The following is a 19,096-nucleotide window of genomic DNA, read 5'->3' on the forward strand; positions in this document are numbered from 1 at the left end:
TCACATCTGTGAGAATGACTAAAATCAATGAATGATGAAACAGCAGGTGTTGGCAAGGACGTGGGAAAAGAGAAACCCTCTTGCATTGTGGGAAGGAATGCAAACTGGTGCAGCCACTCTGGAAAACAACATGGAGATTCGTAAAAAAAAAAAAAAAAATGCAAATAGAACTATGTCACGATCCAGCAATTTCACTACGAGGTATTTACAGAAAGAATACAAAAATAATTCTTCAAAGGGATACATGCACCATGAGTTTACAGCAGCATTTTCTACAAAAGCCAAATTACGGAAACTGACCAAGCATCCATCAACTGATGAATGAACTGAGATGTAGTATATGGAATGTAATATTTATTCAGCCATAAAAACATGAAATCTTGTCATTTTCCATGAGGTGGATGGAGTGAGAGAATGTTATGCTGGGTGAAATAAGCCTGTCAGAGAAACACAAATACCAGATGATTTCACTAACACATGGAAATGAAACAAAACAAAGGGGGGGGGGGGGGGAGGAGACAGTGACAAACACTCTTAACTAGAAAACAAACTGAGGGGTTCCACAGTGAGGTGGGGGAATGGATGAAACAGCTGCTGGGGATTAAGAAGTGCACCTGGGATGAGCACCAGGTGACGCATGGATGTGTTGCTCTTTATTGTACACCTGAAGCTAATATTACACTGTAGGTTTACTAAGTGCAATTTAAAGTAATAGATAACATAAAGTTAAGACACCTATCTAACAGGTTTTCTGTAGTTTTCAATCACTTCATTAGGTTGGAAAAATAACCATAATTTTTTTTTAAAAAAAAGCATGTTTGATGTGGGGGACAGTTTGTGCCCTTACCTCGGTCTCTGGTTCCAGCAGGACTCGGAAAGTGGGTCCCAGCTCATTCTTCTACAAGGTCCTGAGACAAACATTTCGTGTATTCAAGTCCTAATGGAATGCAGCTCCCGTTCTTCTGAATTTCTGTCAGGGTTTCTTCCCGGAAACAAGCCTGAATCTGGAACAAACCATCGACTGTATCTATGAGGTGATGTCTTGGAACCCCGCAATCCACGAATCCTTTAGTAAAATACGACTTGTTCAAATACTGTCCAGGAAGTTGAGGAATGAAACACGGGAACAACCGAGAAAATGCAAGGGCCTGTGCTGTTTAGCAACCATCAAGCCCAGGGAAGCCACCCAGCGCCCCCTCCTCAGCAGTCAGTACAAGGTAGCTTCTCTCTGGCGACTCAGGAGATGCCAAGGTGCTGCAAAGCTCCCAAGGTCTCCCCTGGGGCCGGAGGCAGAAGCCGCTGGAAACACAGCTCTGCTCTCTGTCCTGAGACAGCGGTAGAGGCCCTGTGTCCTCTGGGAGCAACAGCAGCCCTTCCTGCTCTGAAGTGCCCTGGGTCAGAAAAGCCGATGGTGCGCCCTCTGCTGGCCATCACTGCCTAGGCAGAGGAGCCCGCCCCTCCGGGTCTCTGGTGCTTGAGCTCTCTCTGCTGGCTACCATGGGAATTCCTGCAATGTTGAAGGCCCTGGTCGCTCAGCTGAGGGACTGAAGGTGCTCTGGGCAACTCAGCCTGTTCTCCACAATGGGAAGGGTCTTAGTGACAGGACCTGGGACACAAAGAAATCTTTTCCTTCTCCTTTTTTTTGAGTGAAGAATGAAACCGAATTTATTAACATAATGACATCATTTGTAATGTTTTAAGCAATGTCCACAGAAAAATAGACGGCCAATTTACACATGCTGAGCAAGTAATTGTGTTTACCACCAGAGTATTTAGGTTAGATAAAGAATTGACACCTTTGAGAGAGAGACAACTGCTTCCAGCTATGGAACGAATGAGTCCTAGGGATACAAGAGACAGCCAATGGAACAGAGTCAATTCTGTAATAATATTGTTGCATGCTTTCACAGGATAGCTACACTTGTGCTGAAGTAAAACATAATTTATAGACATATGGAATGACTACAAAGTATGCCTAAAACTAATACAACAAATGTGTGAAGAATATTTCAATGAAAAGTTGACATCCTCTACGCTATCTTTAATTTATCTTTTTTTTGCCAATAAACTATCATTCCTGGGGCGCTTGGGTTGCTTAGTCAGTTAAGCGTCCGACTTCCCATCAGGTCATGATCTTGCAGCCCATGAGATTGAGCCCTGCGTCAGGTTCTGTCCTGACAGCTCAGAGCCTGGAGCTTGCCCCAGATTCGGTGTCTCCTGCTCTCTCCCCCATCCCTCCCTCAGGCTCTCTCCAAAAAAGAAAAACAGAAACATTATAAATTTTAAAAAAATCATTCCTAATTTAGAATCTGTGAAATTCCATTTATACTAGATTCTCTAACATCACCATCTTGATGTTGAGAGCTTATCTGAATAGTCACTAATATCTTTGATGACACATATGTGACAGGGTCAGAATGCAACTTACAGGGAGCTACACATCTGTTATGAATTTACTGTATGTATCCTTGGCTAATATTTCCAATGAAATGTGCTTTAGGGATGCACATTTCATACATCTGCATCCCTGAATGTGTGTAATGAACATCCATTCTGTGTTGCAGTTAACTTTAAAGTCATAACAATGAGTCTTATAGGACTGACAGCAAGATGTCAGTAGAGCTGCTTCCTTCCAGAGATTCTGAGGGGAGCATCCATTTCTTTACCTTTTTCAGAGTCCAAGGGCTACCTGTGTCCCTCAGCTTATGGCTCCTCCCATGCTCACACCACTCAAGTCTTCTCTTCCTCAGTCAAATTTCATTCTTCGTACAATGATGCTTGTGGTTGCATCCAGGGCCCACCTGGACAATCCAGGCCATTCTCCTCATCTTCAGATCATTGACTTAGTCACATCCACAAAGTCCTTTTTGTCATCAAAGAGAACAGTCATGGGTTCTGGGGATTAGGACATTGATACCTTTGAAGCCCATTATTCGACCTACCACACTCTACCCTCTGGCTCCCCAAAATTTATGTCCACTCCATATGCAAAATATATTCACCCCATCTTAACATTCCTAAAAGTCTCAAGCCCTTACATCATCAACTCAAGTTCAAAATCTCATCTCTATATCATCAGTTCCAAAGACCCAACTGTCATAATCTAAATCATGAAAGCTGGTATGAGTGGTCTCTGGATATGACCACCCTGGATCACAAGTCCACTCTGGGGAGCTTGGGAAGATGGCAGGGTAGGAGGACCCTGAGGTAACCCCATCCCACGTTTACAGCCAGGTATCATGCACACCCAAGTCAATAAATCAGAGCACAATGCAAACACTGAGAGAACAAAGTCCACAACTAAATTAGAGAAGAAGCTGCACCTGAAGGTTTTGGAAGGTTGGAGATGGAGGCAGATGGAGGGCCTTGTGCACACGAGGAGGGCAGAGAAACTGGTCCTTGCAGGAGGAAGCTCATATGGGGAAAACTAGTCCCCATAATGTTTGGCTTTAAAAACCAGACAGGCTGAGTTTTTAAAGCCAGTGGGACTTGGATCCTGGAGCTTTAAAAGTCAGCTGACTCATCACCAGGCAAGCCTGGAGGGTGAGTGATAGCTGGGTTATCGCCCTAGAAGAGACAGCAGCCTGCACAGAGAGACAATATGCAAAGAGCAGTTTACACAATGTCAGGGGCAAACAAGAGACATATCTGCTAGTACTGATTTCTCTAAAATCAAGGAAGCTGGCAGGTGCCATTTTCCTCTCCCTTCCCACCGCCCCCCCCCCCTGAATTAACACAGGACTACCTGGGGGAGGCAGGGATGCACAGACACTATTCACCTTTGTCCAGGGCTATGGGAAAATGTTGCTAAAGCAGTGCATGCAGCCCACCCAGCCCCAGAGCCACATTCAGTCATGCATCCCCAGGCACCATCAAGTGTAAGGCCCAGATGTCAGAAACACAGCTGAGTGGAGGGCCACTCTCAGCCACCACACTGTGCCCAGCTGCCTGCCCCCAGCCACCCTGGTGTGCAGCCTCCAGCCACCCAGCACTTCAGGGGATTCAGCATAGGATACGTGGCCCAATATAAGATCTCTAGTGAACACATCCCCTCAGGGCTGGCCTGCCTGGGTCCCGCTCACACCACAGACAGGAAGCACAGCCCACAATAGGCAGAAAGGAAAAGTGTGTTACTCTTGGGGTAACAGCGGGGCAGGAGCAACACCATGGGATAGAGACCAAGGCTCTCCAGGTCATGGTGAACAGAGACACTGCACTGCAGACACTCCAGGACCTCTTCCTCACTGAGTCACTACTTCCAAAAGCAGGAGACACAGCTTAGTGAGTTCATACACATGAACAGACAGAGAGAGGCAAACCACACAGGGTGAGGGAGAAATTTACCCCAAATGAAGGAAAGGAACAAGCCACAGCCAGAGATCTAGGCAAAACAGATCTAAGAAACCTGCTTGATAGAAAATGTAAAGCAATGATCATAAGGATACTCACTGGGCTTGAGAAAAGAGTGAAGAATATGAGTGAGTCCCTTAACACAGAGATAAGGACCAACATAGCAGAGATAAAGGGCTCAATAAACAAAATGAGAAACACACCTGATGGAATGAACAGCAGCAAAGAAGAAGAAAAGGAATGACTTAATGACCTAGGAGACAGAGTAATGAAAAGTAATCAAGCTGAGGAAAAGAGAGGAAAAAAATAATTATGCAAAACGTGAATAGATTTAGGGACCTCAGTGACTCAATCCAACATAATAACATTCATACCATAGGAGTCCCAGAAGAAGAAGAGAGAGAAGGGGGGATGGGCAGAATATTTATTTCAGGAAATAATAGCTAAAAACTTCTTTAATCTGGAGAAGGAAACAGACATCAGATCCAGGAGGCACATCGAATGTCCATCAAAACCAACAAAAGCAGACACACAGCAAAACATATTTTGCTTAAACTGGCAAAATATAGTGATAAAAAAGTCCTAAAAGCAGCAAGACAAAAGAAGTCCCTAACTTACAAAAGAAAACATCAGGTTAGCAGCAGATCTCTACACAGAAACTTGGCAGGCCAGAAGGGAATAGCAGGATGTATTCAACGTGCTGAATGGGAAAAAACTGTAACCAAGAATCTTTTGTCCAACAAGTCTGTCATTCAGAATGGGAGAGATCAAGAGTTTACCAAACAAAAACCACTAATTTAGTGACCACTAAACCAATATGCAAGAAATTTGAAGATGGACTCTTTGAGTGGAAAAACCAAAAGTCATAACACAACAGTAGGAAACACAAAAGCAGTAAAATGAATATTTCTATTTAAAAAATCAGCCAAGAAACTCACAAAATAAGAGAATGTAAAGTATGACACCACATACCTAAAACCTGGGGAGGAGAGGAATAAAGAATGGATTCGAACTTAAACAATCATCAATGTAATATAGACTGCTATATGCAGATGTTATATACAAACCTAATGGTAACTACAAATCAAAAACCACTAATAAACATGCAAAAAATGAAGAGAAAGAAATCCAAATACATCACTAAAGAAAGCAAAACATAAAAGAAAGAAAGAATCAGAGAAAAATTCAGAAGCAAAAACAAAAGTAATAATAAAATGGCAATAAATACATATCTATCAATAATTGCTTTGAATGTAAATGGACTAAACACTCCAATAAAAAAACAGAGGTGAAGTGTATTAAGGAGGACACGTGTTATGATAAGGGTATTAAGGAGGACACGGATGTTGTATTTAGGTGATGAATCACTAAATTGTACACGTAAAACTAATATTACATTGCATATTAACTAACTGGAATTTAAATTTAAATTTAAAAAAAGACATAGGTGACAGAGTGGATAAAAAATTAAGATCCATCTATATGCTGCCTACAACAGACTCAGTTTAGACCTAAAGACACCTGCAGACTGAAAGTGAGAAGATGGAGAAATACGTCATGCAAATTAAGTCAAAAGAAAGCTGGAGTAGCAATACTTATATCACACAAAATGAATTTTAAAACAAATACCAGAAATGGAAAAACATTCCATGCTCATGGATTGGAAGAATAAATATTGTTAAAATGTCAATACTACCCAAAACTATCTACACATTCAATGCAATCCCAATCAAAACTGTACTAGCATTCTTCTTGAAGCTAGAATAAGCAATCCTAAAATTTGTATGGAACCACAAAAGGCCCCGAGTAGCCAAAGTAATTTTGAAGAAGACCAAAGCAGGAGGCATCACAATCCCAGACTTTAGCCTCGACTACAAAGCTGTCATCATCAAGACAGCATGGTATTGGCACAAAAACAGACACATAGACCAATTGGAATAGAATAGAAACCCCAGAACTAGACCCACAAAAGTATGGCCAACTAATCTTTGACAAAGCAGGAAAGAATATCCAATGGAAAAAAGACAGTCTCTTTAACAAATGGTACTGGGAGAACTGGACAGCAACATGCAGAAGAATGAAGCTAGATCATTTTCTTACACCATTCACAAAAATAAACTCAAAATGGATAAAGGACCTGAATGTGAGACAGGAAACCATCAAAACCCTAGAGGAGAAAGCGGAAAAAACCTCTCTGACCTCAGCTGCAGCAATTTCTTACTTGACACATCTCCAAAGGCAAGGGAATTAAAAGCAAAAATGAACCATTGGGACCTCATGAAGATAAAAAGTTTCTGCACTGCAAAGGAAACAATCAACAAAACTAAAAGGCAACCAATGGAATGGGAAAAGATATTTGCAAATGACATATCAGACAAAGGGCTAGTATCCAAAATCTATAAAGAACTCACCAAACTCCACACCCAAAAACAAATAATCCAGTGAAGAAATGGGCAGAAAACATGAATACTTTTCCAAAGAAGACATTCAGATGGCCAACAGGCACATGAAACAATGCTCAATGTCACTCCTCATCAGGGAAATACTAATCAAATCTACACTGAGCTACCATCTCATGCCAGAGTGGCTAAAATGAACAAATCAGGAGAATATAGATGCTGGAGAGGATGTGGAGAAACGGGAACCCTCTTGCACTGTTGGTGGGAATGCAAACTGGTGCAGCCACTCTGGAAAACAGTGTGGAAGTCATCAAAAAATTAAAAATAGATCTACCCTATGACCCAGCAATAGCACTGCTAGGAATTTACCCAAGGGATACAGGAGTGTTGATGCATAGGGGCACCTGTACCCCAATGTTTATAGCAGCACTTTCAACAAAAGCCAAATTGTGGAAAGAGCCTAAATGTCCATCAACTGATGAATGGATAAAGAAATTGTGGTTTATATACACAATGGAATACTACATGGCAATGAGAAAGTATGAAATATGGCCTTTTGTAGCAACGTGAATGGAACTGGAGAGTGTTATGCTAAGTGAAATAAGTCACAGAGAAAAAGACAGATACCATATGTTTTCACTCTTATGTGGATCCTGAGAAACTTAACAGAAGACCACAGGGGAGGGGAAGGGGAAAAAAAGTTAGAGAGGGAGAGAGACAAACCATAAGAGACTCTTAAAAACTGAGAATAAACTGAGGGTTGATGAGGGGTGGGAGGGGGGGAAAGTGGGTGATGGGCATTGAGGAGGGCACCTGTTGGGATAAGCACTGGGTGTTGTATTGAAACCAATTTGACAATAAATTTCATATTAAAAAATAAAAATAAAACAAATACCATAAAAAGAGACAAAGAAGTATCCTTCCCAAGAAGGACACTATACAATCATAAAAGGATCTATCCATCAAGAAGATCTAACAATTGTAAATATTTATGCCCCCAACTTGGAAAAATCCATATATATATATATATATATATATATATATATATATATATATATATATATATAACAATATACAATATACAATGTACAATAATACTAGGAGACCTTAACACCCCACTGACAGCAGTGGGCAGATCATCTAAAAGGAAAATCAATAAGGAAACAATGGTTTTGAGTGACACATGGGACCAAATGGACTTAATAGATATATGCAGAACATTTCATCCTAAAGCAGCAAAATATACATTCTTCTCGAGTGCACATGGGACATTCTCCAGAATAGATCACATACTGGGACACAAAACAGCCCTCAACAAGTAAAAAAGATTGAGGTCATACCATGCATATTTTCTGACTACAGTGCTGTGAAACTTGAAATCAACCACAAGAAATAATCTGGAAAGACCACAAATATATGTAGGTTAAAGAACATCCTACTAAATAATGAATAGGTTAACCAGGAAATTAAGAAATTTAAAAATGCATGGATGTAAATTAAAATGAAAACACAAAAGCCCAAAACCTTTGGGATGCAGCAAAGGCCGTCTCAGAGGAAAGTACATTGCAATTCAGGCCTATCTTAAGCAGTAAGAAAGGTCCCAAATACACAACCTAACCTTACACCTAAAGTAGCTAGAAAAAGAAAAAACAACACCTAAAGTCAGCAGAAGGGGGATAATAAAGATTTGAGAAGAAATAAACAATATAGAAACAAAAACAACAGTAGAATAGGTCAATGAAACCAGGAGCTGTTTTTTTTTTTTTGAAAGAATTAATGCAATTGATACACCCCTAACCAGACTTATCAAAAAGAAAAGAGAAAGGACCCAAATAAGTAAAATCACAAGTGAGAGAGGAGAGATCACAACCAACACCACAGACATACAAACAATTATAAGAGAATATTATGAAAAACTATATGCCAACAAATTGGGCAAGCTGGAAGAAACGGATAAATTCATAGAAACATATAAACTACCAAAAGTGAAACAGGAAGAAACAGAAAACTTGAACAGACCAATAACCAGCAAAGAAATTTAATCAGTCATCAAGTATCTCCCAACAAAGTCCAGGACCACATAGCTTCACAGGGGAATTCGACCAAACACTTAAAGAAGAGTTAATACCTATTCTTCTCAAATTGTTCCATAATATAGAAAAAGAAGGAAAACTTCCAATTTCATTCTCTGAGGTCAGCATTATCCTGATACCAAAACCAGACAGAGTCTCCACTAAAAAAGATAACTATAAGCCAATATCCCTGATGAACATGGATGCAAAGATTCTCAATAAAATACTAACATACTGAATCCAACAGTACATTAAAAACATCATTCACCATGATCAAGTGGGATTTATCCCTGAGCTGCAAGAGTGATTCAATATTCACAATCAATCAACGTGATACACTACATTAATAAAAGAAAGTATAAGAACTACATGATCCTTTCAATAGATGCAGAAGAAGCATTTGACAAAGTACACCATCTATTCGTAATAAAAACCTTTGAGGATTGGAGGGAACATGCCTCAACATCATAAAAGCCATATACAAAAACCCCACAGCTAATATCATCCTCAATGGGGAAAAACTGAGAGCTTTCCCCCTAAGGTCAGGAACACAACAGGGATGTCCACTCTCACTACTGTTGTTCAACATAGTGTTGGAAGTCTAGCCTCAGCAATCAGACAACAAAAACAAATAAAAGGCATCCAAACCAGCAAGGAAGAAGTTAAACATTCACTATTTGCAGATGACATGATACTCTATGTAGAAAACCCAAAAGACTCCATCAAAAAATTGCTAGAATTGATACATGAATTCAGTAAAGTCACAGGATACAAAATCAACATACAGAAATCTGTTGCATTTTTATACACCAATAATGAAGCAGCAGAAAGAGAAATCAAGGAACCCATCCATTTACAATTGCACCAAAAACCATAATATACCTAGGAATAAACCTAACCAAAGATGTAAAGGACCTGTACTCTCAAAACTACAAAGCATTTATGAAAGAAATTGAAGAAAACAGAAAGAAATTAAAAAGCATTCCAGACTCATGGATTGGAAGAACAAATACTGTTAAAATATCTATACTACCCAAAGCAATCTACATATTCAATGCAATTCCTATCAAGATAAAACCAGCATTCTTCACAGAACTAAAACAAACAATCCTAAAATTTGTATGGAACCAGAAAAGACCTCGAATAGCCAAAGCAATCTTGAAAAAGAAAACCATAGCTGGAAGCATCACAATTCCAGACTTCAAGATGTATTACAAAGGTGTATTCATCAAGATAGTATGGTACTGGCACAAAAACAGGCACTTAGATCAAGAATATCCAATGGAATAAAGACAGTCTCTTCAGCAATTGGTGTTGGGAAAGCTGGACAGCAGAAGAATGAACCTGGACCACTTTCTTACACCATACACAAAAATAAACTCAAAATGGATGAAAGACCTAAACATAAGACAGGAAGCCATCAAAATCCTAGAAGAGAGAGCAAGCAAAAATCTCTTTGACCTTGGCCGCAGCAATTCTAACTAGACATGTCTCCAGAGACAAGGGAAACAAAAGCGAAAATGAACTATCGAGATAAAAACTTCTGCACAGAGAAGGAAACAATCAGCAAAACTAAAAGACAAATGACAGATGGGAGAAGATATTTGCACATGACATATCAGATAAAAGGTTAGTATCCAAAATTTATAAAGAACTTATTAAACTTAATAACCAAAAAAAAAACAAACCAACAAATAATCCAGTTAAGAAATGGGCAAAAGACTTTAACAGACACTTTTCCAAAGAAGACATTCAGATGGCAATCAGACACATAAAAAGATGCTCAACATCACTCATCATCAGGGAAATAAAAATCAAAACCACAATGAGATACCACCACACCTGTCAGAATGGCTAAAATTCACAACTCAGGAAACAACGGATGTTGGTGAAGATGCAGAGAAAGGGGAACCTCTTGCACTGTTGGGAATGCAAACTGGTGCGGCTGCTCTGGAAAACAGTATGGAGTTTTGTCGGAAAACTAAAAATAGAACTACCCCACAACCCAGCAGTTGCACTACTAGATATTTGTCCAAGGGATGCAAATATCCTGCTTCGAAGGGGCACATGCACCCCAATGTTTATAGCAGCACTACCAACAATAGTCATGTTATGAATAGAGCCCAAATGTCCATTGACTAATGAATCAACTGAAGAAGGTATGTGTGTATGTGTGTGTGCGCACACACACACACACACACACACACACTGGAATCATATATACTCAGCCATAAAAAAGAATGAAATCTTGCCATTTGCAGTGACATGGATGGAGCTAGAGTGTATTATGCTAAGTGAAATAAGTCAGGCATAGAAAGACAAATACCATGTGATTTTACTATGTGGAATTTAAGAAACCAAATTGATGAACATAGGGGAAGGGTGGGGAAGGAGAGGGAAAGATACCATAAGAGATTCTTAAAGATGGAAAACAAACTGAGGGACGATGGAGGGAGGTGGGTGGGGGATGGGCTAGATGGATGATGGACATTAAGGAGGGCACTTACTGGGAGGAGCACCAGGTGTTATATGTAAGTGATGAACCCCTGGGCTCTACTCTTGAAACTAATACTATACTATAAGTTAACTAACTAGAATTTAAAGAAAAACTTAAACAAAGAAACTGATTTGTGAACCCAAAGGTGAAAAGGGAATTCTCCTTTTCATTCAATTAGAGTGGATGAGATACTATACAACCCAGCCCCCACGCCATCTGGCCAGGGAAAGCAGACTGAGAAGCTCACACAAGCAGAGGACAACTTTATTCCTGCAGATCCTCATATCATTGCTGTGGGTGCTGCCTTTCTGACACTTGGGATGCAACCTTGGACGTTCCTAACACCTGCTTTTCTACAGACTACTCATCAGGGTTAGCGCTCCTTTAGCTACTAGTCATGCAATGTCCTCTTGCCCTACTTCCTCAGGGTTTCAAAGTAGTCTGTAATATGCCAAGAGTGGATTAAATAAACCTCAGCACAATGTGAGCTACTGGTACGATCATGAAGTAGCCCCCGTGAAGAACCCACTAAGATCACATTGCATACCTGTTTAAAGCTGGGTAGTCCTTGAGGGAGGATAATATCCAGGGCCCTGTGTCCTTCTTAGGAACCATGCAGATAGAGCCCACAGAGATGTTGCACAATGTAGACAGGCTAGACAGTTAGTCTTATAGCCTCCAATCAGAAAGAAAAAGTGCCCCCACCCTCCTGATTAACCTGACTAACCTCTTTGGATATTAGAGGTAAAACATCCCATGAATCTGCACCAAATTCCTAGCAAGCAACATTTGAACAGGACCCTGGTGACAAAAAGCTTTGGAGGTGCCCAAGCTGCTGTAAAACAAGGCTGCCATTGGGGTCCCTGTATCCTTCAGGAGATTTAAAAAAAAATTTTTTTTTAATGTTTATTTATTCTTGAGAGAGAGACAGAGAGAGACAGAGCGTGAGTGGGGGAGGGTCAGAGAGAGAAGGAGACACAGAATCTGAAGTAGGCTCCAGGCTCTGAGCTGTTAGCACAGAGCCTGACGCGGGGCTCAAACTCACAAACTGTGAGATCGTGACCTGAGCTGAAGTCGGACGCCTAACCGACTGAGTCACCCAGGTGCCCCCACTTCAGGAGATTTTATTAAAATTTGTCTTAAAAAATTTTAGTAGCAAGGTAGTCACATGATTCTACAAACAGTAAAAAGTTTTACAGATACTTCTGCCCTAATGTTATATATGTATCCCTGGGGGAAAGAAATTCACAAGTTGCAAAACGTCCCCAGAAATAATAGGGTTTATAGTGGAAAATAGTGTTTTGGCAGCCAACTCAAAATCTACACACCTCTGTGACCACAATACCAACAAAATGATAACAATTCCCAGCACAGTTTGGGAAAGACGTGTTAAACTCCTAATAGATAAAGATTATAACATGAAATAAAGGGCTTTACTGATATAAAAGGCAAAACTAAAGATCTCTTGAGAGTATGAGGGAAGAAGGAAGCTGCTGGTTCATGGAGACAGGCAGAGGGACATCACCACTTGTGTTTCAGGACAGGGGCATCTGGGTGGTTCAATGGGTTAAGTGACTCTTGCCTCAGCTCAGGTGTTATCTTAGGGTGATGAGGTGGGCTCTGAGCCAGGCTCTGTCCCCAGTGTGAGGCCTCCTTTTAAAACACAGCTCTTTGGGGGACCTGGGTGGCTCCGTCGGTTGAGCGGCCGACTTCGGCTCAGGTCACGATCTCGCGGTCTGTGAGTTCAAGCCCCGCGTCGGGCTCTGTGCTGACTGCTCAGAGCCTGGAGCCTGTTTCGGATTCTGTGTCTCCCTCTCTCTCTGACCCTCCCCCGTTCATGCTCTGTCTCTGTCTCAAAAATAAATAAAACGTTAAAAAATTTAAAAAAAAAAACAGCTCTGGGATAAGCAGTTGAGGTTTTGCCAGTGATGGTAGGCTCTGGCTCACCACCTTGTGCTTGTTTCTGTTTGGCTTAAAAAAGACATCTGGGTTCATTTTGCTGTCCTGCTACCTTCTTTCCTTAAGAAGCAGCTTAGAGAGCTCCAAACACAACCTTACCCCAGAAGTGCAGTCTGCCCAGCAGCGGTCACTTCTTCCAGTGGACACACGTCCTGTGCACATTTCCCGTGGAAGACAGCAGGCAGAGCTCCTGGGGGGCAGCCTAATGAAGACTTCCTGCTGCACTTTTGAGGGCCCGCACAGAGTGAGTTGTGGCTGCTCTCATGCAGGAAGGGTCTGCAGCAGCATATTAATACTCTCATTCCCAAAAAAGGTGCATGATGATTAGGGGGGGGGGGGACGTAGTAAGCATTTCAAAATGGAGGATGTATCAGGGCTCCTGGGTGGCTCAGTCGGCTAAGCGTCTGACTTCAGCTCGGGTCATGATCTCACACTTCATGAGTTGGAGCCCCACGTCAGGCTCTGTGCTGACAGCTCAGAGCCTGGAGCCTGCTTCAGATTCTGTCTCCTTTCTCCCTGCCCCTCCTCTGCTCATGCTCTGTGCCTGTCTCTCTCTCTCTCAAAACTAAATAAACATTTAAAAACTTTTAAACAGGGACTGTGTCCAAAAAGAGTGAGGAGGATGGAGGAGGGGTGAACAGCATCACACACAGCCCTGTTCTTCCGTGGCCGGCTCTGTTCAGCTGTGTTTGGTACTTTGCTGAGCTGGGACGCTTGCGTGTGGCACAGTGCGGCTTCCATACTCTGCTGACACTTCCCTACTTATTCATTTGCTGTAAGGAACACTCACTGCCTCAGTAGGGACAGGAAAGTGTCCTGCCCCTGCTCCTGTCCACCATTTGTGCAGTTCACTTCTCGTCCTCAGACACATAGCATCTTTCTTTAGTTTCTTGCGTATCTTCTAGTTTATGAGAATATCAATAGAGTCTTTGTTCCATCCTCTTTTTTAATACAAAGGTAGCCTATCATACACTGTTCCTCATCTTGCTGCTTTCACTTAGGAATGTACTTGGAGATCTTACCAAAAGTACACAGAGAACTGCGCTGAGATTAGTTTTTCATTGAATAGGATTCCATTGTGTGAATACATGAATGGGGGAGAGGTCCAAAACTGATGGACACATGGGTACATGTGCCAGGATACATGTGGGATAATGTTTATAGCAGTGTTGACCATAATAGCAAAAAGATGGGGACAGACCAAATTCCAGGAACAGTAGAATGAAGAAGAAAAAATGCAAATTGTTCATATCTGAAATACTACACAGCAATGAAAATTAAGGCATCAAACCTAAATGCATCAAGATGGTGAATCTCAAAAACAAAGACAAGTCACAGAAGAACACGTGCAGGGGGATTTCCAGGTACAGAAACTTCAAAAACAGGCAAAACCAGACAAGGTACTATTTAGAGTTACAAACATGTATAAAAAAGAAGCATAAAGAAAAACCAAGGAATGATGATCACACAAGTGCAGATTGATCCTTATGTCTGGGGGAGACCACGAGTGAAATACTGCTTAGGGACACACAGTGAAAGGTATTGGGAATGTCTGATTTCTTAAATGAGAGATGAATGCCAGAGCCTACTTTATTACCTTACCATTAACGCTTTAAAACATATAACGTATTGGGCGCCTGGGTGGCGCAGTCGGTTAAGCGTCCGACTTCAGCCAGGTCACGATCTCGCGGTCCGTGAGTTCGAGCCCCGCGTCAGGCTCTGGGCTGATGGCTCAGAGCCTGGAGCCTGTTTCCGATTCTGTGTCTCCCTCTCTCTCTGCCCCTCCCCCGTTCATGCTCTGTCTCTCTCTGTCCCAAAAATAAATAAAAAACGTTGAAAAAAAATTTAAAAAAATAAAAAATAAAAAAAAATAAAACATATAACGTATTATATATACTCTTGAACACATGGTATATTTCACAGTTTTTAACAGACTGAGAGGAAAGGAAATGCAGAGAGCAGGTACAGACAAGATTTTCAAGTTATAAGGAACAGACATGAGAGAAGGGCTGGCTGAGGAAAAATGATTGAAAAACTTGGATATCAAGGAATGTTTCTCTTAACAGGAGATATTATATGTTTATGCTCACGAGTTAGTGAAAAGGTAGAAAATGCTGGAGCAGGAGATGGGATATTTGTGGATGCAGAATCTCAGAAAACAGAGGGGATGGGATCCAGCCTTGTCTGTGGTGGTGTCTCCCAAGATGGCTCCAGGCTTGTCTGTGTGGTGTTTCCCAGGATGGCACAATAGTCACAGAGGTTCTGCTGCAGGAGAAGTTGCTGGAACTTCCCAGAAATCCACCGTCTTGGGCGCAGGAGAAAGCCATTCACACCAGGAACACACCAATATAAAGCCACCCAAGCGGGGTGCCAAGAAGCTGCTGGTGGCTGTGTCTTGCTGACCATCATGCATTGCAGACACTGGATGTTAGGGAAGTTTCTGGTGCTTTGGGAGGTGCCAGCTGCAGGAGCCTGGCATGGAGCACACCAGAACTAGGAAGCAAAAATCATTTTCTTCCTTCAAACACAGAATAAATAAACTGGTTTCTCCAACAAATTAATAGTGTGAAACTAAAGGATTATTATAGATAAAAAGAACATTAAAAGACATAATAATAAAATGCCATATATTGTCAAAGGATAATTTTCAAAAAGTTAAAAACAATGGTCCTATACAAATATAAACTGAGCATGTATCAAAGTTCTATTGACATGGGGACCAGTAAAAAAAGAACTATTCCAAAGACATTTCAAAAATCAGAGCACACGTGCACATTGAGTGCACGTATTTTATACTCTACTGAACAATATTCATTGGCATTGCTTCTGACCAAGAATCACTTGCATCTACGTCACTTTCCATAAGCTAACATCTGCCCATAGAGAGTCCTCCAAAAATCCTACCATGGTAAGTCCAACAGGGCTGTGCTAGAGAATTAGATCGTTGCTTTGTGGGCCTGTTGGAAAATGCTCCAGTGTTGCTCAGAAAGCATACACAGTCTTCATTTTGCCCATTTCCAAGTTTGGGATTTTTTTCCTTAATAGTGTGGCCCTTATTTGCATCGGGATTGAGACAACTTAATTGTAAAAAGACATCTTTGAGAAAATCAGGAAGTTTGAATATAGTCTGGGTGCTAAAAGCTATTATTGAAAATATTGATTACATGAATACTTTTACTTGGTGAGATGGTGGCATTTTGGTGATGTAAGCAAATGGAATCCCCGTGGTTAAAAGAGCTAACTTTTAACTTTTTCTAAGCTTTTTTAGATAGCTTTTTCTAGCTTTTTAAGATAGTCATTTATTCTGGTCCTGATGCAAAGGCATCCTTCGTATGAAAGATTCAGACAAATGCTTTGCATCTTTACCAATGGAAACCTCATATTTTCAAGGACTTTTGTTTGGAGGCCTCTTTGCAAGCACTCTAATATTCTTAAAGCCTTGAGATTTCCAGATGCCACATTTTAACTCAATATATTTATACTGTGCAAAGTCAGTTTTAGAGGGGACCCCCTAGTTCTTCCTGAGGTTAAACCTGGGTTGCTCCAGGAACATACTTACAACATCCTGTTGCTTAAGATTCTCATTTCAGGGGCACATGGGTGGCTCTTTCAGTTAAACTTCCGACTCTTGATTTCAGCTCAGGTCATAATCTCAGGGTCTTGAGTTCAAGCCCTGAACTGGGCTCTGTGCTGGGTATAAAGCCTACTTAAAAAAAAAAAAAAAAAAAAAGATTCTCATTTCAAATGGAAGTAATTATACTACACCCTTTGGCCTCCCAACACTCACCGTTCCAGAAGTTTTATATGTACTATCTTATTTAATCTTCACAGCATCTCTGTGAAGTGGGTATAATATGTATTATCTTACTTAACCCTCACAGCAGCTCTGTGAATTACCATCTCTATTTTGCAGAGAAAGAGCCTGTGGCACACAGAGTTTGAGCAACTCTCCAAAGTCACACCAAAAGTAGCTGAGAGTAGGATTCAAGCGCATGTAGAGCCAAACAGACTTGACTCCAAAGTCAGACATCTAATCAGCCGCATTTACTGCACTGGACTCCATCTGGTGTGAGCACCTGACCAGAGAACCGAAGAAGGAATTTTGGCTGTGTTCCGAGAAAGGCGGGAGGCCAGTAAGTCTGAACATGCAGCAGCCAGAGAGGATAGTACTACCCTATGCTGCTACAAATCCATCTCTAACCACAAAACAAGGCCTGGAGTCAGCATTTCCACTGCTGTAACTCAGACCTGAGAAGGTATGGTGTGCTGAAGTGCATGACCAATACTGCAGCCAGGCCGGTTGACACAGCTTCAGAAAGCTTCCAGAAACGCCCAAGCAGAGATCATTCATTCAACATACATTTGCTGAGTGGCAGGCAGGTGCCCGGAAGGAGGCAGGGAACGTGTCCACTCTCATGGGACGCACAAGTGGGGCGGGCAGAGACACCGACAGGAGAGTAAGAGGCTTTCCAATGCTGACACGTGCATGAAGACAGTGACAGAATGAAGGCCGGTCTAAGACGCCAACTGAGCCGCTAACAAGAAGAGGGCAGCTGTGTGAGGGGCAGGGGCAGAGTGTTTCAGGCCAGAGGGGTTGAAGCGCAGGGACGGAGACAGAAGTGGCTCAGAGAGATAAGTACGGTCTTCCTGCGTCTCTAAGTGGGCAGGGAAGGTATCATATAATTTGAAGCACGGCAGGGGACCTCTATGGCTACAGAACGGCCTCTGAGTGGGGCAAGGGTCAGGGACAGAGAGAGGACACACCAGGAGCACGGAAACACTTAAGGAGCATTTTACGCACGCTTTCTTCCACAACACCCACCACAAGACCAGGTGGCAGCAGTGTCCAGGCTGTGCTGAGACCACACCCAGAGCCCAGGCCGGCCCGCGTCCTGTTCAGAGGGTGAGGCCAACACCCCTCCACCCCAGAGAGGGGCTTCCAGTGGCACCGCGGCAGAAAGGGAGAGAAGACTGCCTGGCGTGGGGGTGGGGGCGCACACGGAGGTGGAGAAACAAGGCCGCGTAGGTCTGAATGGCCCACCGCGAGAGGGCCAGGGGCGGGCAGGTGCTAAGGTTTAGGACCCCGCCAGCCACCCTCTTACCCCTACCCTGACCTTCCGGCGCCCTTAGGGGCGGAGACACGTTGGCGGCTGGCGCGGAGCCTGGGCGCACGCGCCGGAGCCGCCACGGACCCTCCCCACCGGGGTCTCAGGGACTCGAGTGTCCCGCATCCAGCCCCGAGGAGGAAGACAGCCGCCCTGAGCGGGGCCCGGGCACCGGAGCTCTGGGAAACTCGGTGTTCCCTTCTGTCCAGTGGGAACAGTAACGCCGTCCTGTTCAAGGGTATTCTGTGTACGGCCCCTCACTCGTCGCAGGCGCTTCGAAAACAGCAGTTAATTTTTGTAAACAGCGCCCATTAAGTCTGTGCTTGCTAAGGGCCTTCCGGGTTCTGGAGGCGAATTTAGGCCACGTTGGGGGCGAGGAGGCCTAGTTGAGGCCGAGCGCCTGGTGCGCGCCACCCCGCCGCAGAGCCCCCTCCGACGCGGACCCAGCGCTGGGGGAGGCAAGGGATCCAGTCGGAATCCTGCAAACCAGCCGCCAGGTTTCGGAACCCGGTCCCGCCATCCCGCCGCCGGAAGCGCGCCCCGCGTACCTGGGCTCCGCCCGCGCGCAGGCTTTCCCCTCCCCCCGCCGGGCTGGGCCCCCGATGCCCCGCCCCCTGAAGAGACCCGCGGATTTGCCCAGTGATCAGTGACGTAGCAGAGCTGCGGGCTCCCATTGGGAGGCGGAGTTTGGCAGCAGCCAATCCGGGCGCTGAT

The 19,096-nt window shown here is 43.0% G+C and overlaps 1 long non-coding RNA gene across 3 annotated transcripts; it reads right to left on the reverse strand.

Moving 5' to 3' along the window:
* Nucleotides 1–851: 851 nt before the first annotated feature.
* Nucleotides 852–18,921, reverse strand: LOC131513551 (uncharacterized). 3 transcript variants are annotated; one of them, XR_009262644.1, is made up of 6 exons: nucleotides 17,151–18,921; nucleotides 17,065–17,100; nucleotides 16,837–16,980; nucleotides 15,368–15,770; nucleotides 2,667–3,584; nucleotides 852–1,004 (listed from the first exon to the last, which is right to left on the reverse strand). It is a non-coding gene; the product is annotated as an uncharacterized LOC131513551 (long non-coding RNA). The 3 variants fall into 3 exon arrangements; XR_009262642.1 differs by lacking the exons at nucleotides 852–1,004; nucleotides 2,667–3,584 and having other exon boundaries at nucleotides 15,321–15,770; XR_009262643.1 differs by lacking the exons at nucleotides 852–1,004; nucleotides 2,667–3,584 and having other exon boundaries at nucleotides 15,321–15,770; nucleotides 16,837–16,983.
* Between the last annotated feature and the right edge of the window lie 175 nt (nucleotides 18,922–19,096).

The sequence above is a fragment of the Neofelis nebulosa genome, chromosome 6 (assembly GCF_028018385.1).
Source record: "Neofelis nebulosa isolate mNeoNeb1 chromosome 6, mNeoNeb1.pri, whole genome shotgun sequence".
NCBI classification, from domain to species: Eukaryota; Metazoa; Chordata; class Mammalia; order Carnivora; family Felidae; genus Neofelis; species Neofelis nebulosa.